Below are 22315 nucleotides of genomic sequence, written 5' to 3'. Positions count from 1 at the left end.
TCTCTGCATGTACACTGTTTCAGCATTTGTCAGCCATATACTGGAGGTTGTGGGACAGTCACAGACTGTACCTGCCAGGCTGTACAGATCGCCATTTCTGGCCATGGACACCCCTCCATGCATTCAACCATATTCCAGTCCTGCACCTGGCAATGTATACACATACATTCTTGGGATCTGTATCACAACCTGTGGATAAACGGGTGTCAGTAATGTTAACCTGATTTGCATAGCATTGTCATTTAATACATAGTTATATGAGCCATACTCATCCTCCAAAGTAATAACCACTGCTGACTGCTGCTGAGATGTGCACATGACCGTTTAAAGGTGCTTTACTATCATTGTTTTCAATGTCCCTTGTAATACCCAGCAACAAAATAACTGGTCATTACATAACTATAACCCAGGATCACTACAGCACACAGTATGTGCACTATCACAGAGCCATAGCACATTCAGATACATCCAAGGTGATCATGTACAGATAATGCAGCACCTTCAATAGTGCTAATATCCACATACATATTACAAATATATATATACACACACACACACACACACACACACACACACACACACACACACACACACACACTTGGCAGGGCTGGGAGTTGAACATACACCTAATTACCTTATCACACTACAGCATTACGCAATTACAGAACATGCTACCGAGATTACTGAACACAGCACTCCCAGAGGCATACATCTAGGTGGGTGAAATCATCCGCAAAGGCAAATATGCCGATAGGGAATGTATGTGTTGTGAGGCATCTAAAAGCATAACTGTGTCCCCAGGCAGCTGGAAACATACACACACACACACACACACACTTGGCAGGGCTGGGAGTTGAACATACACCTAACTACTTTATCACATTACAGCATTACGCATTTACAGAACGCGCTACCGAGATTACTGAACACAGCATTCTCAGAGGCATACTTCTAGGTGGGTGACATCATCCGCAAAGGCAAAGACGCCGATAGGGAATGTATGTGTTGTGAGGCATCTAAAAGCATAACTGTGTCCCCAGGCAGCTGGAAACACACACACACTTGGCAGGGCTGGGAGTTGAACATACACCTAACTACCTTATCACACTACAGCATTACACATTTACAGAACACGCTACCGAGATTACTGAACACAGCACTCCCAGAGGCATACTTCTAGGTGGGTGACATCATCCGCAAAGGCAAAGACACCAATAGGGAATGTATGTGTTGTGAGGCATCTAAAAGCATTACTGTGTCCCCAGGCAGCTGGAAACACACACACACACACACACACACACACACACACACACACACACACACACACTTGGCAGGACTGGGAGTTGAACATACACCTAACTACCTTATCACACTACAGCATTACGCATTTACAGAATACGCTACTGAGATTACTGAACACAGCACTCCCAGAGGCATACTTCTAGGTGGGTGATATCATCCGCAAAGGCAAAGACGCCGATAGGGAATGTATGTGTTGTGAGGCATCTAAAAGCATTACTGTGTCCCCAGGCAGCTGGAAACACACACACACACACACACACACACACACACACACACACACACACACACACACACACACTTGGCAGGACTGGGAGTTGAACATACACCTAACTACCTTATCACACTACAGCATTATGCATTTACAGAACGCGCTACCGAGATTACTGAACACAGCACTCCCAGAGGCATACTTCTAGGTGGGTGACATCATCCGCAAAGGCAAAGACGCTGATAGGGAATGTATGTGTTGTGAGGCATCTAAAAGCATTACTGTGTCCCCAGGCAGCTGGAAACACACACACACACACACACACTTGGCAGGACTGGAAGTTGAACATACACCTAACTACCTTATCACACTACAGCATTACGCATTTACAGAACGCGCTACCGAGATTACTGAACACAGCACTCCCAGAGGCATACTTCTAGGTGGGTGACATCATCCGCAAAGGCAAAGACGCTGATAGGGAATGTATGTGTTGTGAGACATCTAAAAGCATTACTGTGTCCCCAGGCAGCTGGAAACACACACACACACACACTTGGCAGGACTGGGAGTTGAACATACACCTAACTACCTTATCACACTACAGCATTACGCATTTACAGAATGCGCTACTGAGATTACTGAACACAGCATTCCCAGAGGCATACTTCTAGGTGGGTGACATCATCCGCAAAGGCAAAGATGCCGATAGGGAATGTTTAGAGAGTGAGCAGTCTGAAAGCATATTACTGTCCCAAGCTAGACGTGACAAGCTGCGGCAGTGCTGTCATCGGGGCAACTAAATATCTACGGAGCACTACAACACTAAATAGATACGGGATGCGCCACAGACAGTACACCCTTCGAGACAGCAACAAGTGTGTTCAATGTAGGCATCCATCGTGACATTGAAAATGGACATCTGTTGCCTGGAAGACCACCATGGCTATACAGGATGTTAATGGCCATGCCCACACGCTTAGTATCACACGTCTGTTTGGAATGTACTGTGTGTCCATCTACACAATGGCATACTGGGCATGCTCACATACTTAGCAGTTGGAAAGGGCCGTCTTGCATGCACACAGATTCTAATCACAGAAGGGCGCAGTTTGGAATGTACTGTGTGTCCATCTACACAATGGCATACTGGGCATGCTCACACACTTAGCAGTTGCAAAGGGCCATCTTGCATGCACACAGGTTCTAATCATGAAAGGGCGCAGTGTGGAATGTACTGTGTGTCCATCTACACAACGGCATACTGGGCATGCTCACACACTTAGCAGTTGCAAAGGGCCATCTTGCATGCACATGGAGTCTAATCACGGAAGGGCACAGTGTGGAATGTACTGTGTGTCCATCTACACAATGGCATACTGGGCATGCTCACACACACAGCAGTTGCAAAGGGCCGTCTTGCATGCACACGGATTCTAAACACAGAAGGGCACAGTATGGTATTACTGTCCCCACGTACATGAAGGCCACTCACATGTATTGACCAGTACATACTCAGGAGCTATCACAGATGTCTCAGGTGCAGATCACGGAGGTACACACCACAATCTACAATGTAGCCGTCACACATCGCCATGTCATTGGACCAGCAATACACAGCTATACATTAACACAACACCGTGTGACTCATGACCAGTGGACTGTACATAGGTCTTCAGCAACTGTGCAGACTACCCATGTACCGACAGGGTTCCATGATGTGTTATGCATTGCAATGATACCACTGTACATAACCAGGTCGGCTCTACACATACCAGGGGCCCTGGGACTTACACAGCTGTGACAGATGACTTTCGCTGTACACCAACGAACACATGTTTGGCTATGTCATACATGCAATTGCAGTGGATATGTGCATGGACAACACACACAACACATATGTACATAGCATAGCTTTTGCTGTCCTCTGTGCAGACAAGTGGCTACAGCAATCATACGCACGCAAATGGAAGGTGGGTCCATGGCTGTTGAATGCTAACAGTACATGAGGTAGCAATGTTGACCAAGGACACATTCCCTCTGTACTAGTTACCCATGACACCCATCATATCACACAACAGTCCATGTGTTATGTATGTCAACACACATGTCCACCAATTGCAATACATTCAAACATGGCAACATGACAGGCATGTAGGACCAACACACATGTACAATCTGTAGTGTGCATGCAGCTACCATGCATGTACAGTAGCTGATGTAAGTAACTCATCTGTGCCTAACTACAACATGCAGTTGCAATGCCACCCCATCATTGACACCTGTATATGGTGACATACTGACAGTACGGTAGGATGTACAGCAGGTATGGATGTATGTGTGTACATAAAGTGGTGATGCACCTGTGTAGATGGATGTTTGCCAGGGACGGCTCACAGGTGTGTCACACACCATCCAAGCATGACATGTGCAAACAGTACGCTATGTTACCGTTACATGACGGTGGAGACATAACACCTACACAGCGGTCAGGTGTTACCGACAGTATGTCACTTGACACCTGTAACACTTACATCCTCCCGTGTACATATAGCAGCACAATTGCCGAAGGTAGCGTTGATACACATAATGCGGCCAATACTGCTGCATGTCTGTCAGACGTATCATCATATAGCAGGTGTATCATTCACAGTACAGCCATGTGTGTTTGCTTGTGTGACCAGATATGCCACATATGGTGTGGAATACAACCCACTTGTCACACACCCCTGTACACTGTTGTACAGATCTGTACATACTGCAGTGTGGAAAGCATGACGTAGGCAGGTGTGGTGTGTGTATCACACACATCAGCTATCCAAATGTGTACAACATTTGTGGTCTCCACAGTGTGTGTGTGTGTGTGTGTGTGTGTGTGTGTGTGTGTGTTTGTGTGTGTGTGTGTGTGTGTGTGTATGGCTGTCTGGTGCATGGAGTGAGGGTGTATGTTACCATACAGAACACACAGGATCCCTAACCCCTCATGGTCATGCAGTCCACTACCCTGTTGATGCCATCAGTCTCAGCCGCACTGGCTACCTGTACATGTTCTTTCTCTGTGTCGCATTGTGTGGGTGCACAGTACTGTGAGGGTGATGACCACATAGGCAAGGGTCCTCACCTCAACACTATGGGGTGTGCATTATAGTGTTGTTGACCCCATTAGTGTGAGCATGTTCCTGTAATGTGACAGGGTATTACTGCTACACAGTGAGGCCTCATGCTATCAAGTGACCTCTAACATTATCATTGGCCAGACCGCTGTGTACAACCCCTGCACCATGTCAACATACCTGTGATGTGACCTGGTATGGATGTCACGTCTCTAGCCACTGTAGCCTATTAAACTGCCCACATGCTTCTGGATCAGTATATGTGTGGACATCTGTGGTATGTTAGACTTTCCGACATTCAGGCGGAGGCTACGTATAGCATGCTAATATTGCCATATGTCCCTGTGAGTACTCCACAGTTACACATGAGAGACTGCAAACAGTACTACCTGTAGGCACATGCAAGTAGACCATAAGGAGGAAACCAGGGCATCATTACCAACATGCTGTTACTGTTGTTATTATGACACATACTGTGAACATATAACAATGCATGCTAAACCTGTACTACATGGTATGTCTGGTGTGTGTCAACAGTACACAACTAATGTAATATACACGTCTCTCACTATTCTCACACAACTATTGTAATATACACTTCTCTCACTATTCTTACACAACTAATGTAGAATGCACTTTTCACTATTCTGTTCACCCTGTGCATCAGACCATTTGAGCATGTCCCTGCACCGATGGTGTGGATGACAGGGATGCGGCACAGGCTTCATCATATGCACAGGGTGATAATGTTTGCCAGGGGCATAGGCTGCACCAATGGATGACATCATGTGTGTGGGTAAGGGCCAGTGATTTGATTGGACATGTCTGTTCAGTATGCATGTGGTTTTTGTTGTGCCCTACAGATGTCTTTGCTGTGTGCGTGTATGTGTGCTCACAGTTCTGCCTTTTGTGAGGCCTACATGGGGTATTATTGACAGTTCCAGTTTGTACAGACCAGGTTGTACAGCTCACTGTGTCTGGCCATGGCCACGTGACCTGTGCCTGCCAGGGGTTGCACGGGCACTACCAGGCAGAGGTACAGATTGGCTACTGTCCGATGACACATGTCCACTGGAACCGTGTCCCCGCTGGGAATGTCCAGGGCCATGTCCACATGGCCTGCTATGTCCTGGTGTGGACAGCACAGCACCAGCTGCACTGCTGCTGCTACTGCTACTGGCACTATGGGAATGGGCATGTGAGGTGACATGCTCACGTTGACCTGCACTAGGTGGTGTGGCTGGCCTACATCCACGTGGCCTACGCCTCACTCCTACCAGATGTTCCAGCACAGACAGATCACACTTGCGGATTGCCATGCCACGGTCAAGGATTCCAACCATGTCACCCAATCGCCAGTCCAGAACATCAGCAATCTGCTGTTGAGCATTTGCCAAAGCTTGGATGTTGTCATTTAGGGTACAGATAGCAGCCCTCTGCAGCCTCTGCCCTTCTCTGGTCTGCCGTTCAGCACGTGCCTGTGCCACCATTACAGTCTGGAACATGCGTCTGGTGATACCAGCTGCTGCGCTCTGTCCTGCAGGTGCATGTCTGCCAGAGGTCCTCTTACGAGCAGCACTGGCCACATGCCTGTGTGGCACATCTGCAGTCATTACACTGACACCATGGTGTGTAGACACACCTTCTGTTGCCACCACATGTTCCTGTTCCATGCTAACAGACACTGACTGTCCTTCCTCTATGGCCACTGGTGATGCGGTATGTGTTGGCAGCAGAACTGTGTGTGGGGAAGAGGGGGACATAGCTGGGATGGCAACCGTTGGCACAGATTCAGTCCCTGACAACCCTGCCTGTACCTCATGCATATGCTCAGCACTGCTAGTATCTGTGGGGACACTAACATCAGATGGACCGCAGGAGGGTAACGCACCTACATCACCTGTGAATGCAAAGAAAGACTCTAAATTACAATAGGCACACACACACACAAACAAACACACACACACACACACAGACACACACACAGACACACCATGCATGTGATTTGACAGATGGCATGCAGCATGCCTGTGGTATAGCAGAGGGCATGCAGCTCAGACATTAATAGTGTTAGTAAGCATACCTCCCTGGGGTGCACACTACAGCAAGCAGGTGTCATATCAGTAGCCATGCAGTTCACACAATCATGGTAGTATGCATGCATCCCCGTGATACACCATGTGGACCAGAACAGGATAACAGTACACATGGCTGATGTGACCTTGACATGTACTCTGCTGATGTGTGCATAAACATGCATACATGTCTGACACAATGCTGTCCTGACACATGTACAGCATCGTAATGGGCATCACATTGCAGTGTTGTCTGTATGCCCTACAGATAGAATGCATGTTTAGCAAATGTGCATGAGCATGGAAGGGTAGTGTGAGCCGTCTACATTGCTATACAGTGTGAAGTACAGACACTGTGCCATTGCATGGCATCTTGAGGCATCTGTATTGCTGTACAATGCATAATATGTACACATTGCATAGCCATAACTGCATGCATACCCATGACATAACTGTGGATTATGACCCACGATGCTGAGGTGTATACACACCAAACCATGCTGTGTCAAGTGACAGATCACTGGAGGACCTACAGCTGACACCCCTGCACAACAACTATAGGGTCTTAGCTGCCTGGCAACCATGTCCACACATAGCAGGCATATCAATTCTCCATTTTCCACCTAACATTGATGTACCACACACACACAAGGTGCACAGCTAACGGTGATGTCCTACAGCAGCAAGGGAAATGTACAGTATCTGTGGCCTGATGTGGTGTCAATGTCTCTGGAAGCTGTACAGGTGACTATTGTCATGCTATGACACAGTCGTGATGTTCAACCGATCTAATATGGTAGACTTCAGTGACACCTCCACTAGCTGTGCACAGGCTGTTAGGATGTCCAGTGTACCACATCAACTGTATAATCAGTCAACTAAGGCTATAAGTGGACCATGTGTGGACAACGTGCAACAGGGTGTATACACATCACATCTACTGTGTGGCTACATGTCTCTGGCCATCCCCCATGGCCATGTGTGCACATGTGTTGGCCAAATGTGTGTGTGATGGCCATCTATCTCACATGTCTGTGTTGTCCCATATGACATACACCCATAGATGTCAGATATGTCACCATCCACAGGGCTATGCAGACAACGGGTTGTATGTTTGGTATGTGGGGTATGGGTCATGGGATAGTGTGACAATATTGCAGCCAGAACACTACATGGCTGGGACATGTCAGATGGCACATCACAATGTGTGCACCCAATGCAGGGGCATACAACACAATGGTGACAACTGTGGGCTGCCCATATCACAGCTCATTGTGTGGTACTGTTTGCGTACCACACATGTTGTTCCAATGCATACTACATATGCCTCCATTGTAGAACACCTCCACCATTGTATGCACAACTGACCACACATGTAGCAATGACAAATACTGTGGTTTCAAGTTGGTGTATCATTTCATTTGTATATATTGCATATGGGTGGCCTGTGTAAATGATGGGTGCTGCGACCTGTATATCGTGACTGGAATGAACATCAAGTGTGCAAGTGTTAACTGGCTACATGGCAAATAGATCTATGCTTTACTGATGACAGTCTTACCTGCAACGAACTCATGTCTGTGCGGCACACCAGAGGTACCTGTATAGGGGTGACACAGCAGTATGAACATTATCCATGACTGTATGACAGCCACAGGGTGCACTGTGCATGTTAACACATTCATCTGTGCAGCACGCCAGAGGTACCTGTATAGGGGTGACACAGCAGTATGAACATTATCCATGACTGTATGACAGCCACAGGGTGCACTGTGCATGTTAACACATTCGCCTGTATAATAGCATATAGTATGCACATGTGTGCATACACAGGGTAGCATACTGTAGCATGCAGCATGTGTGTCCACATACCTTGCATATGTTGTTACTTTACATAATGTACAGTGACATATGCAACTAAATGGGATATAATAGCCATATGTGCAGTACTGACTTACCAGGTAACTCCAGGCTCATTGGTTGGGAGACACCTACCTCCACGATGGCAGCTAGTGTTTGTAGATGCTGTTCCCTGGGTGTCCCCAGACTGGCCAGTAGCTCCTCGGTGTGTGTGAGTGGGGGCTGGGTTGGTGGCCCACCACCTGTTCCACCTTGTTCCCTGGCGATTGCAGTGGCATGCTGTTTTGCATGTCGTATCATGTCCATGCAGTGTCTGCGCACCTGCTGGTAGGTGCGGTTATGGCCACCCACATCGTTCACCCTCCTGCGTAGATCCTGCCACAGGTCATCCCGCTGCTGGGCATGCTGTGGCACATGGCTGAACAACAAGTCATAGTTGTCATGGAGCTGTGGGATGAGGATATCATCCTCCTGGCGGCTGTATGCTGGGAGGCGTGTACGGGGAATTATCTGTAAGACAAAATGATGGTGACAGGTCACAGTTTCAGAGATGTACAGAGATACTGCTGCACATACATTTCTATGACATCTACTACATCTGCACAGTTATCTTTGCAAAGCATCATAACACTGACATGACTGACGTGTTTGTGTCACACACATGTCACACCCATTATGCATTGGATATCATCACCATATATGTGTGTCACCTCATTACAGTGTTCATACTCCATGTAAATGCTGTCTTGCTGTGAGCATGTCTATTTGCCTGCACTTGTGTTCTTACCTATCTGCACATGCCTGGATGTGTCCACGGTAATGCTGTTGACCTGGATGCTGTGTATATGTCACATATCAACACAGACACAGCCGTAATGGACTTGAGCAGTGACAATGAACACATACGTATGGACACCTGTACATGCATGTGTTTTGCCATATACATGTACACAGCACTGTACAACTGTTCAACATCCTGCCAGGGATCGCCTGTATTGCACATGTGATAGACATGGGACAATGGCTAGTCAGACGACATTCGCAGGGATGGCTATCAACCATAGCATGTGCGGGCACGGTTTCCAAGCTGTAACAGACAGCCATTACGCCACCGCAAGGTGCATCAGCGCCACATTACTGATCCAGTTAGTTGATAGTACATCTACCATGCGGCCATCACACCATGTATGACTGGGATGACATGTGCAGCTTTGATGGACAGGGTTGCATGGTATGGCGGGAGTATGTCACATATATGTCACAGGGATCTGTCCAGCCTGTGGCGATCCTAGTATTAGGACGGTGGCTGTCCATGACATATGTCTTATAGATCAGGATATGGACATGTAGCATGTCCATCATCATGGTGTAGCAAATGCCTTTCTGCAAGGTAGACAGCATGCTGCATAGTGGGGGTGAGGATTGTGAAGGCTGGTATCGCACATCCATGCATAGCCATTACCCCTTAAAGGTGGTATGTGATCCAATATTGGTCACCACAGTGCTGTATATGCCTGTCCAGTGATCTCCGTGCTCATGGATGGCACCCTGACATGACATGGGTACCTCATATGACTACCTAAGGGGCCTGGAGACGTCACCAAGTCAGGGGGTGCACTGCACAGCACCATCCCTTACACAGTGTCCATAATGTTGATCACAGCCTAGGTAGTAGTTTATGGGTACAGGGATGTTCACCTAGTGGTGACAATGCTGGTATCATCCATCAGACTGTGCACATATGTCACACACCTCACCCACACAGCCCATTCTGTATGTTGTTCACAACACTGACACAGCTATACTGATAGGTCATGGCCATTCACAGCCTTACATACACAGATGCCTAACATTTGTCTGTGTGGTATGGGCTACAATGAGGGTGGGGTACAACACATTAACCCTGTTCTACTGTAGCTGGCACTGGTGTGATGTGCACATGTCACTCCTGCACCTTTTGTAGTTGTGAGTCTGTCAACAGGCCACTGGTGGAACACTCCTGTGACATACAAAGGTATTTGTAATCAAACATCCGTGCTGTCTTGTACATCTGTACTGCTAACATCTACAGTGATAATGGTTCATGGACATGCACACCATACTCAGCAGGGTTATAGTGCGGTGCCACACAAAATGACTGTCATCACCACTTGTGGGTTGATATTATCCAACACCCTATCTGCATTGTATGGTCATACTAGGCACTTGTTCAGAACTTGTGAGCATGTCATGAGCTACTGATTACTATAGCACCCATTCCACACCATTTCCCACAGGTACACTGGCTGTCCTACACTTCCCAGCTTGCTTATGGTACAACAGCTGTTGTACACACGTAACGCACATATCCTGTGGGACATGGTTGTATATACAGGCATGTCCAACTGTCATGTACCAGTGTTACTGCCTGTCTATATGAGAGATATGTCGTACTTGTAGCAATAGAGCAATTGTCTCATGTACACATTCAATGCTCACCTCCCAACATACGACACTACAGCCTGTGGGGGATGCACTTCTGCAGCCGTGCTGGGGGCATAGCTCTCAAGTGTACCTCATTATGAGGAACGTACCTCATTTGGGGTCTTAAAAGGTGCATGTTCCTCAAGGTTCCACATTGAAAGGGTCTGTCACACATTCATTGTTGGAAATTGTTTACCTGCTAGCCATGGCTAAATAGATGGGAATCATATTAATTCATTAGAATATCTTTTTTATAGTTAAAACCAGCCTATTTTAGCCATCATATGCCCTTCCTAGTTGAAGCTGTTAGTAAGCCAGTTGTAAGTGTTCCATGTTTTGCCCATTTGTCACACATTATGAGGGCTAATGTTCCTCATTTTGGGGACAGGAGGTTGACAGCTATGGCTGGGGGTAATGCTGTCACCAACCCTGACTGCACCTGACAGTCATTTGGGGATGTGTAACATTCGCATCACACCCCACCCATCACATAGTCTCACATGATCTACACCACTGGCCACACCTATGAGGACAACTTGTGCAGTACGTCTCCATACTCAGTGTAGGCACCAGAGGTGGCCCCCATCATGGAAGACAACATCACCAACTTATAGCCCACAGACTCATGTGTGCCCATCACATACAGCCAATAGGGAGTTATAACATTCACAACACACCAGTCATAGGTGACTCTGTAGGGAGTCACACTGCAGTTCCACACAGCAGGCTACACAAGGCGATAGCTGCTTACATCTTGCTGTCGGGTAACTGCTTCTGCAACATAACCTATGCACCCATGCCACACCTCACCAGGTACGATGTGACTGTCATTCTCCATGTTAGTGTGACTGCCCTGTGATGCCACTTCACAGACTACATGTGCAGTGACATGCAATAGCTCACCAGTCTTATAGCCCTGAGGGTGTGGGCCAAGCCCTGGGGAGCATTTTGCATTCGTCTGGACACGATACCACTGTACAATGACTGACTGTGTCACTTCAACAGTTGCCTATGCTCCTATTGTCATTCCACAGGCATCTGGTATCTGTCCGCTTTGACTGACCTGGTCAAACACAATGCTGTGGCACAGATGACTTGCACCTGTCAGCCCTGGGAGTACAGCTCACATGTAAGGCTCTTGCTGCTTCTACACTGCCTGTCTTGCACAGTTTCCAATAACTGTCACCGGCAGAACGGGAACTGGCAAGCACGACATGGGGTCATGTGACACAATGCTTGCATCTTCCTCTGTGACGCACGCAGGCATGGCACACCTTATAATGCACCACTCAAACATCTCTGCAGTGACTGGGACCTGCCTCTAGGCTCTGCAGAGCACACCTGCAATGACAGGTTATAGACGGACCATACATTTCAGGCACATACCTGGACCGGCACACCCACAGCTGAGGGGTTCCCATATCCCACTATGCTGTGCACACATCCTGGCTAGTTACTTAGCACAATGCATCAGAGGTGCTCCATGTGCAACTAACTGTGTCTGGGACTGCTATACACATTGTAACAAGCTACAGAGTCAACATCATACCCCACGGTTAACATACCTTATTTGTTGGTATATTGGACAGTGGGCCTCAGACAGCTACTACTGATGTGTGACTGACACTACCCCATACTTAACTGGGATAGCCACTCATGTACCGACACATCCATGAGTCATAACCTCCGCTCTGCTGGATCAACCCATACACACCACCTCCAAGACCTACATTAACCTTGACATGAACACTACCACCATGTGACTGGTGTTACACACCTGGGGTTATCCCCTCATTGGTGGATTCTGAACATATGCTAATCAACCTTGTTAGCCACATCCCAGCACCACACCCATCACAGCATACACAGTACATGAGTACTACAACACCTACTACAGACGTCTGCTGACAGCGGTTGTTAATGTCATGACACCCGTGCAGATGGACAATGCACATACAAATGCTGACACATACCCCAGTGCACTTCATTAGCATGTACACAACTACATGGATCATGCTATTCCACACAGAGCCATGATGGTACACACCAGATAACAGACGCCACTCTGGTGGTCATGTTCCATGGACATATGATGTACAACAACAGGTGTAGGCTGTTGCACAGTGGTGTACATTCCCATGGGTGGGGTGGCTCACTGGTCAGCCGTGGTAGGGCCACAGGTTCCCTCATCACATACTCCAAGACTAGCTACGTAAACATGACTGCGACACATTCCAGGGTGTACCACCAGGCATTATGGTGGTATGTCAGTAGTCGATGGCAACACCCACATCTGCTGTCACATACAACAGTCACTCAGGAACATTACAGACCCAGGTGATGTTGGCAACCTGCTGGAGGATGGATTCAATGCTAACACTACACCTTCTCACTCACTACAGGGCCACATTCCATACAGGAACATTGTGGTGTCCCTGTGGTCACACCTACACAGTACTGACCTGCACTCTATATGTCCTGGGACACTGGCCCCATGTCACCTTCTAACGTCCCAAGCTGTGATGTCCACCAACCTCTGAATGACATGTCTCCCCACTAGGCCACCATATTCAGTAATAGCCTTGTTTCAGACATTGTAGCCCCTGAATGGCACACAGCAGCATTTATCACACTACACACAGGTGGCACCACAATGCACGAGTGGGACTATAGTCCTACACACCTGACTGGACTGTTCTGCATGGCTATGGGGCACATCATCAAGGATGTCATTCACAGAGACATTGTTGGGCTCCCGTCCTTTGCTGCCCACCCGGGTTGGGCTTGTTAGGGCCAGAGCATGGCCCCTACACATGGTGGACTCATTTCATACAGTTACCAGGGCAGTTGCTGATTGTACGGGAGTCCACACATCCTACATTGTCCTCTCATTGCCTTTCAGCACCATTCTCCATTCTGGTATTGACAACATACACATCCACCTGCACATCGTACCCTGTGTCTCAGGATGTTATGCAATGTGGCTCATGGACAGGACACACACAGTGAGGCCAGCATACCATAGTACCTACTACATGTCAGGTACATTTGGCATACCACAGTCCTCAGTCATAGGGCCCCTCATGTTCACTATATGCTTCCCTGCGGTACAGGCTAGCACAGGGTACTTTCCCTGCCTAGCTTTCAAACCCCTGCATACAAAGCACCATGATTGCTCCACCAGCTGATACTGACTCCATCCATATGGGTGTCGCTGTGACAGATACATGATATGACTATCATGGCATCAAGCTGCATGACACAAGGTGCATGAACATCACCTTTGCATTACACCATTCACCCACTGACTATCACATGGGTGGTAGTCCCCTACATACATATCACATTGTACATGTTTGCAGTACACACATATGTCGCACCCACTCCTGTGGTTAATGTATTGCCACTGTGGCGTGGATATCCTTCTATGTGGCCACACCTATCTGTACTGGGTGTGTAGCTGGTACATAGGCACCCATTGTACCTCTGAACTCAAGACATCTACACACATTCAAGGGTACACCACCCCATTTAGGGTGTACCTTACACAACAGCTACAGCTTTACATACCACAACATTAACACGCCATGATGTTTACTGAGCTCCGACAGTTTAAGTATGTGGCTGCACTACAGACACCGCATCTGTACACATTTGCATACTACATACTCAGGGGTGACCTCTGCTGATCAGACAGGGCCCATGTCCACAACATTATTAATGGATATACTCCTCATACGTGACATAAGCAGAAGCCACTGTGAGCAACATCCTCATGGATATGTGCACACACGCCACAATGAGTGGGATGTGCTTGAGGGTTACATTCCCAAACTGGACACTCACCATGCTTTGGAAGATAAGTCCTATGTACATCATGCAGAACACTCAGTAGCACTGTTCATGTGATACCTCCCTTGGTGGTTGGGAGACACATGTAGGCCTGGGATCACTGCAGTGGCTGTACTGTGCAGAGGTGCAGGTGACACATGGCTCTGCTGTTCACAGGACACTACCCTAGAGAGGTGCCACTAGTGTGAACAGTGTAGTTGTGCTTACACATGGACTTGCCAGACTGCATAGTACCCCACTATGCACCTGTGAAGCTATTGCATGTCCTTTGTGCATGGTAACTTGGTAGCCATTCCATTTAGATTAGCTACCATGCTATTAAATGTCCCATGCCTACAAGCCATATGTATCCTGTTATTGTACATGCCAATAGACGATACCTGTGGTATGCATGATATGCCTGTTATGCTGTGTAGAATATCTGTCATATCTACCTATAATACTATACATTACACATATTTCACATAGTATCCCATAATGCAAAGCATACTTGCACAGCGGGACCACCTTAGATATGTCATTAACATTATATGCCCATACACATGCGTGCTGTGACAGTATATCAGCATATACTATCCCCTGCTATGGCACGTCCTTGTTGGACATACCCTACCACTGACGGCGGGTTGTATGGAATTGTTCTGTTTAACGCCCTCATGTAGCATCCCTTGTGGTGTCTGTGCTGTGTACCTTGTGCCCCACTGCTGGACACACAGTTTTGACAAGCGTTAGTATGCTCAGCAGGACATCACTACATAAATACCTTTCCCCACTTTATGCATTGCGGACACGTTTAATTAATGCAAACCAGGCTATACATACAGTAAAACTAATTAATACAGATCATGCTATACATAACCTTACATATCGAGTGTTCTACATACCTTGTTATCAATACAGCGTTTCGTTTCTATCTCTCTCACAGTGTTTCAACTGGTATTCGGTATGAGCATACGGTTTGAATGTCTGCCAAGTCATCCTTATATACCTCGATACCTGTAACATGTGGATTCATCCCGCCAATTGGTGTTCCTGAGTGACTAATTACTTGCATATCAGCTGTGCAGCTACTCCATTCGCCAATTACACGGCAACAGTGGGGTATAATTGAATTCACCACTTGGGCGTTGCCTATTTGCCCTACCTTCGGGGAGACGGTCTGTATTGTGTTTTGTTATGTGTAATTGCAATTGCTATGCATGGAGACAAGTATACTTTGGATTCATGTCCCCCGTGGATTGTGTGTGACAGGTAGAGTATTTGGTTCAACATTTGGGTGTACCTGTCATCCCAACGTCTGATAACGGAGTATTGCACACAAAACCTGTAACATGGCTGTTTGTTCCATTATACAACGCCTGCAATTTTGCATGACGCCTTTAATTGTGTCTCTCACATGGTATGTTGAGGGTTCTGCAGTTGTAATTGACTGACTGGATGTTTGTGCTGCTATTACAGTCTGTATTGCTTTAGTTTCTAGTGTGGGGGATGTCGGTGGGTGTAGAGCATATACAGGTTTGTGGGCCTTGCATTTCTACATAATCCGTATATGTGTGTGGGCTCCGTCCCTAATTAGAGAGCTAACAGTTAGTTGACTTATGTTACGGGATTGTACGTTGGGCCGTTGTTAATTGGTTTCTATATCGTCTGCAGGTGAGCTTGCTACTTGTATACCTCCATAATTGCAGCGATATATCAAGGGATATGTGTAAGTGACAGCTATCCCTTGTATTTCTGTCCCAGATATTTGCAGTCATTGTGGTTGTGTTGGTAAAAGAGCCTGTTTGCCATGGGTTGCCACCTTTTCATATGGTCATTGTTGGACACTTGCAGGACACACAGCGGTGTTTACAGGCCAACACGTAGCCACGGTCCGTACACAGGTTAGCACATACTTTTATCCTCAATACATACCTATTGTTGTGGGACTTTGGCTACTTATCATATTGCATGTAACATTTACGTTTCTTACATACAGGCATAACTATTAAATACGACTATTACATTATATATGGGACATATTTATGTCCTACCATCTTGGACATTTGCCCTTTGTACTGTTTTATGTCAGGACACACCTGCCCAGGGTGGGGCTGTCCCTCCTACTGTGGGACAGGTAGTAACCATATGCCTACGGCTAGCTATACCCACACCTACCGTACTGATCTGCCTCTGACTTGGCTTGGCACTAACACACACATGTTGTGGACACACACACACATTACAGTCACACGGAGACGCACACGGCACCCTCAACGCACACTTACACAGACTATGGCACTCACAAACACAGTTGAACACAGTACCTACGTGGACTGCAATACCGGCAGCAGTGACTAAATGTCCCTTCATATCATCATACTATTACTCGCGGCTGTACTGTTCCGGTACTGTGTTCTATCGGTCTTTCAGCCTCGTGGTTACGCATGTCGGTATGTTACACATTCCATAGTTGGCGGTATCCTATTTATTTATACCTCCAAGGTGTTATGAATGTCGTTGACCTATCTATTATATTTGCAGATATCGCTGAATCCATCTATATCACCATATATCACTCTATTGCCCTTTCTATCTGTATTATATATATGCATATGTGTACATATATATATATATATATATATATATATATATATATATATATATATATATATATATATATATATACATATATATATATATATATATATATATATATATATATATATATATATATATATATCTGGCGGGGAACGTGACAGGCACACAGCACCACCATATGCTGTAAGGCTCATGTACTGTTCAGGTGTTGGCATTCCGTGTTCCACTAGCTGTTGTGTTTACAATGTTTGAGGGCTGCCTGTGTAGGAGTCACACATTGGGCCACCTATACATTACAATTTACAGGTGGTCATGTTTGTGTGCCATCCATTTTACTGTGTGTGCAGGTGGAGAGGTGTCAGTCCGTAGGGGCCTACACTGTCAGAGTATGTGCTATACATTCCCTCTTTGCCAAGGCGTAGGCATATTGGGCACGCCTCCATCTGCCTACTGGAGCTGGCACAGTATGTTCATGGTCTGAATCCCTCTGTGCCTGTAATGGCCTTGGCAATTGCGGTGGGCTATGAGGGCCTTCACCATTTTGTCCCTGCTGCAGCTGCTTCCGCAGGATCATATTATGTAGCATGGCACATACTATGACGATGTGGGCACATGTGCCTGGAGAGTACTGCAAGGCTCCACCAGATGTATCCAAGCACCGGAACTGTGATTTCAGCATCCCGAACACACGCTCTATGATGATTCTGGTTTGTGCGTGTGCCTCATTATGGCGTTCTTGCATGGGTGTGTGTGCATTTCTGATGGGAGTCATCATCCACGGCTCCAGTGCATAGCCAGCATCCCCCACAAGATGGCCATGTGGGATGTCCCCCCTGACAAATACCTAATACAGCTGTGAGGCATGCCAGATATGGGAGTCATGGTAGCTTCCAGGGCTGCCTGCACACACATCCATGATAATGCCCTGGGCATTGCACACGACCTGGCAGTTGATGGAGTGGAATCCCTTGCGGTTTATGTAGCGCCTACCATGCTCACCGGGTGGTGACTTGATTTGTATGTGCGTGCAGTCTATCGCACCCAGTACCTCCAGGTAGTGTGCCACGTGGTGGAAGTGGCGTATATTGCTGGCCAACTCCTCCTGAGTTCAGGGGAAGTATATCTGCTCATTGGCATGTGGTAACATGGCATCCAGGAACTGGTGTAGTACCCTGCCTGAATGCTGATGCCTGTGAGATACCCATTATATCTCCAGTTGGCCTTTGAAAGGTACCTGTGGCCGGTATTCGCAGGCTTACACATACCTTCGTGTCCACTGGGATGGGTTCCCCTCTGTTGTTTCTGGTTCTCAGGCGTGGCCGGCACAGCTCCACTGTTTGTTGTAACATGTCCCTGTCCACCCTGTAATGCTCTACTATCTCCAGGTCATGTAGCCCCTAGTAGGTTACCCTTGGTCTGAACACTCTCCTTCTCCTTCGAGGCCTGCGGTGGTTGTCGGCATCATCCTCCACAACACCGTCAGTCTCTAACACATGCTGATGAATCACAGCTATGGCAGCTCCCAACATGTACATTTTAAAAGTTCCCCGTGTGTTTACACCTATGGTGCTGTGTTTGGGAATACACAGGTGTGTGTTGGGTGCTTTCAATCTTTATACTATTGTGCTGTGAACACCGATGATGTCATAGGGTGTGTATGTACGATCGTAGCTACAGGGTATCTTATGTGTTTTACTGCTGGAACTACTATTGTGGTGCCTTTGGTGTTGAATTACATTTGCCTGCCGTGGATTACCTCTTGACTTTCCCTTTACATTTCTGCATGTTGCACCTACCATTTTCTGGCGTGCATCCTGCAGCCTACTTTCATTTGTACTTTCCTGGACCTGGCGTATCTTGCGTTATGTGTGCTACTGCCAGTCTGCTGTCGGTTTGCTTTGCTCTGCTGTGTCAGGTCTCCTATCTTTGCAATCCAATACCTCCCCTCCTTTCTTTGCATTCCAATGCCTCCCCTATCCTGTTTTGCAGGTTTCTGCAAGCAGACTTGTCAGCTACCGTCGATTGGCCATCGTGGGTTGATTGTTGTTGATTGCTCATTAGTACTCTAATTACCCTACTTCCACATTTCCTTCTTTTCTTCCCCTGACCTTCCTGTTTGTGCTATTGTTTGCGGCACGTGCATCCGATTACTGGGTTTCGGGCACGTTTTCATCCCCGTACACATGCGCTTTTGGGCACCATGTGTGCTCTCAGCTAAACGATTCTATACCTTCCTCCCCACCCCTGTCCTGCAGCTTTGCTTAGCAACGGACAGGCCAGATTTGCATTGCTCCAATGTGCTTACTGCTACGGTGGCACACCCCTCTGCTGATGTCATGTATCTCCTCTGAGCCACTCCTCAGTGTTATACCGCTGCGCCGTATGGTACAACCTTCATCCGGCGGGACATTTGCGATTCAGTATTATCTGCCTCATTTGCATGGCATTGACTACTAATTCATAGTTACTGCGCCGAACACTATCGCAGGCCCTTAGCAACCCTTGCACCTTGGTTGTGGTGTTCCATGCCTACCATTGTGTATTATGCTGTAAACCTGATTTCTATTACATTGCGATTTTATGACATTTTCATATTATTTCTTTATGATACAGCTTCCGCACACATGCCCTGCGGTTGTGCTGTGCGTTACTGTGGACATGACATTAAATGTTGTTATTTATGTGTTGTGCGTCTTTTATTATGCCATTGGCTGTGTATTTCACCATTGGCATATGTTAACGTTGTGATACCTGGGTCTGGCCCTCTTCCATAGCTCCGATGTTCTGTTTGGGAAAATGTAAACCGTGTTTTTTGGTTTACATTTCCGTGGGCTTACGCTACGCCTGCACCACTTCATGAATCACTATATGCCTTCATTTTCATGGTGCGACACTGCATATGGGGTGATTAGCATACCTAAGCTGGGGGCTGCGCAGTTCTGGCGTACGCTGGCAGTGCATATGGAATTGGATCGTACCTGAATCGCTCGGCGGCCATACTTGGCATTATACTGCCTACGCTATGCCTGCGCCTGGGGCAAGCTTCATGAATCCCGGGGATGATGTTCACCCCTAAAAGAAACACCACTTTAAATATACAAGACTTTAACATTCTCTCACTAAATTCAATAAAAATTGCAATCATAGCTAGTACCAAACATTTAGGAATCATAATAGACGACAGTCTAAAATTTGATTTACATATTCAATCCAATACCTGAAAAACCCACAAAAAATGCATGGGCTTCTCTACAGGCATAACAAATTCCTCTCCCTTTCAACTAAAGAAGCCTTAGCCCACTCCTACATACTTCCCTCACTAATCTACGGTGCTCCCTTATTGACTAATCAGCAGTCCTCCCTAAAACTAAAACTAGAGTCCTGCTACAACAAGATTGCCAAACTTGCTTCTAACTGTTGTCATTCAGCCCATCACTGTATAGCCTTAAGAAATCTCCAGTGGCTTGAATTCCCACATTACCTACTACACCAACAACTAATTACCTCTCACAGACTTATTTTCAAGCCTCAAGACTGCCCTGCACTCAGCTCCTTATTCTCACCTTACTGCCCTTCTAGGTCATTTCAATCAGAAAATCAAAACCTACTACAGGTTCATAAACTTAACCTACCTGCAGGTAAACTCTTATACTCCTGGACTAGTGCCATATTTTGGAACAATCTCCTCTCCTCTGTCCATTCTGAGCAACATCCCATTAAATTCAAAGCAGCCCTACACAAGCACCTTCTCTCCAGCTGGATTTGCAACTGCTCCACTATGTCTAATGCTATCACTTAACTCTCTTTTCCCCAAGCTCGGACCCAGTACTGCCTTTCTTAACTATCTAAACATTTAAAACACACTCTTCCTCCACTCAAACTGTCACTGACATCCTATCAACCATTACTATTTATTTTTATTTATTTATTTATTTACATTTGTTGACCGGGAGTGTCCGACTGGATGTAGGTCCATTTTCAGCGGAGGCCCGGGGAGAAAAGCTCAACAGTTAAAATAAACAGACAGTAGTTACATTGGATTACATAGCGATTAACAATTTAACATAGCAATTAATTACAAACATACTTACAGATGAAGAACATAGTACATCAGTAGACAACTAGAATCTTTATCTGCAAAGTACATAACAGACATTAACAAATGTTACAATAAGAAGTTCCTGCTGTATAATAAGTACTAGGCTTATGAGCATCTGAGCTTGCTATAATCAAGGTAGTTAGTGGGGTGGAAAGAAAGGTAGTGGTTGGATGGGGTGGGTGATATTAGAGTGGGAGTTGCAAGGGCATAGCCAGCATGTTTTTAGGTGCACTTTTAGTAAAGTTTTGAAGTGGGTGCATGATGGTACGGAGGTAATTGTGGGTGGGAGGGAGTTCCATAATTTGGCTATGGCACAAGAGAATAGTGCTTCACCAGCAGAGTTATTGGCTTTAGTGATCTGCAAGTGATTTTTGTTGCTGGATCTTAGTGGTCTGGAGGTGTGATAGGGTTGGAGTAGATTCAGGAGGGATGGGACATTTAGTGGATGGTTTACTAGTATGTGGGTGAGTGATAGTTGATACCATTGAAGGAGGTGAGGGAGTTCAAGCCAGCCCAGTTCAGCAAGTGACAGACAGTGATGACTACAGTAGGATGCCCCTGTGGTGAATTTGGCGATTTTGTTGTAGCAGGTCTCTAGCTTGTTTAGATTGCATTGCCTTAGGTTGGTATATATTGGAGAGGCATAATGTAGAGTGGAGATAAGGTGGAAATTTGCTATTGAAATCTTTGCTGCTTTGGTGAGAAGTTGCTTATTTCTGTATAATACCCCTAGTTTTTTTGTGGACTTTTTTTTATGGTCATG

The sequence above is a fragment of the Protopterus annectens genome, chromosome 1.part1, assembly GCF_019279795.1.
Source record: "Protopterus annectens isolate FY-2018-M chromosome 1.part1, PAN1.0, whole genome shotgun sequence".
NCBI classification, from domain to species: domain Eukaryota; kingdom Metazoa; phylum Chordata; order Ceratodontiformes; family Protopteridae; genus Protopterus; species Protopterus annectens.
This window is presented reverse-complemented; position numbering follows the sequence as displayed.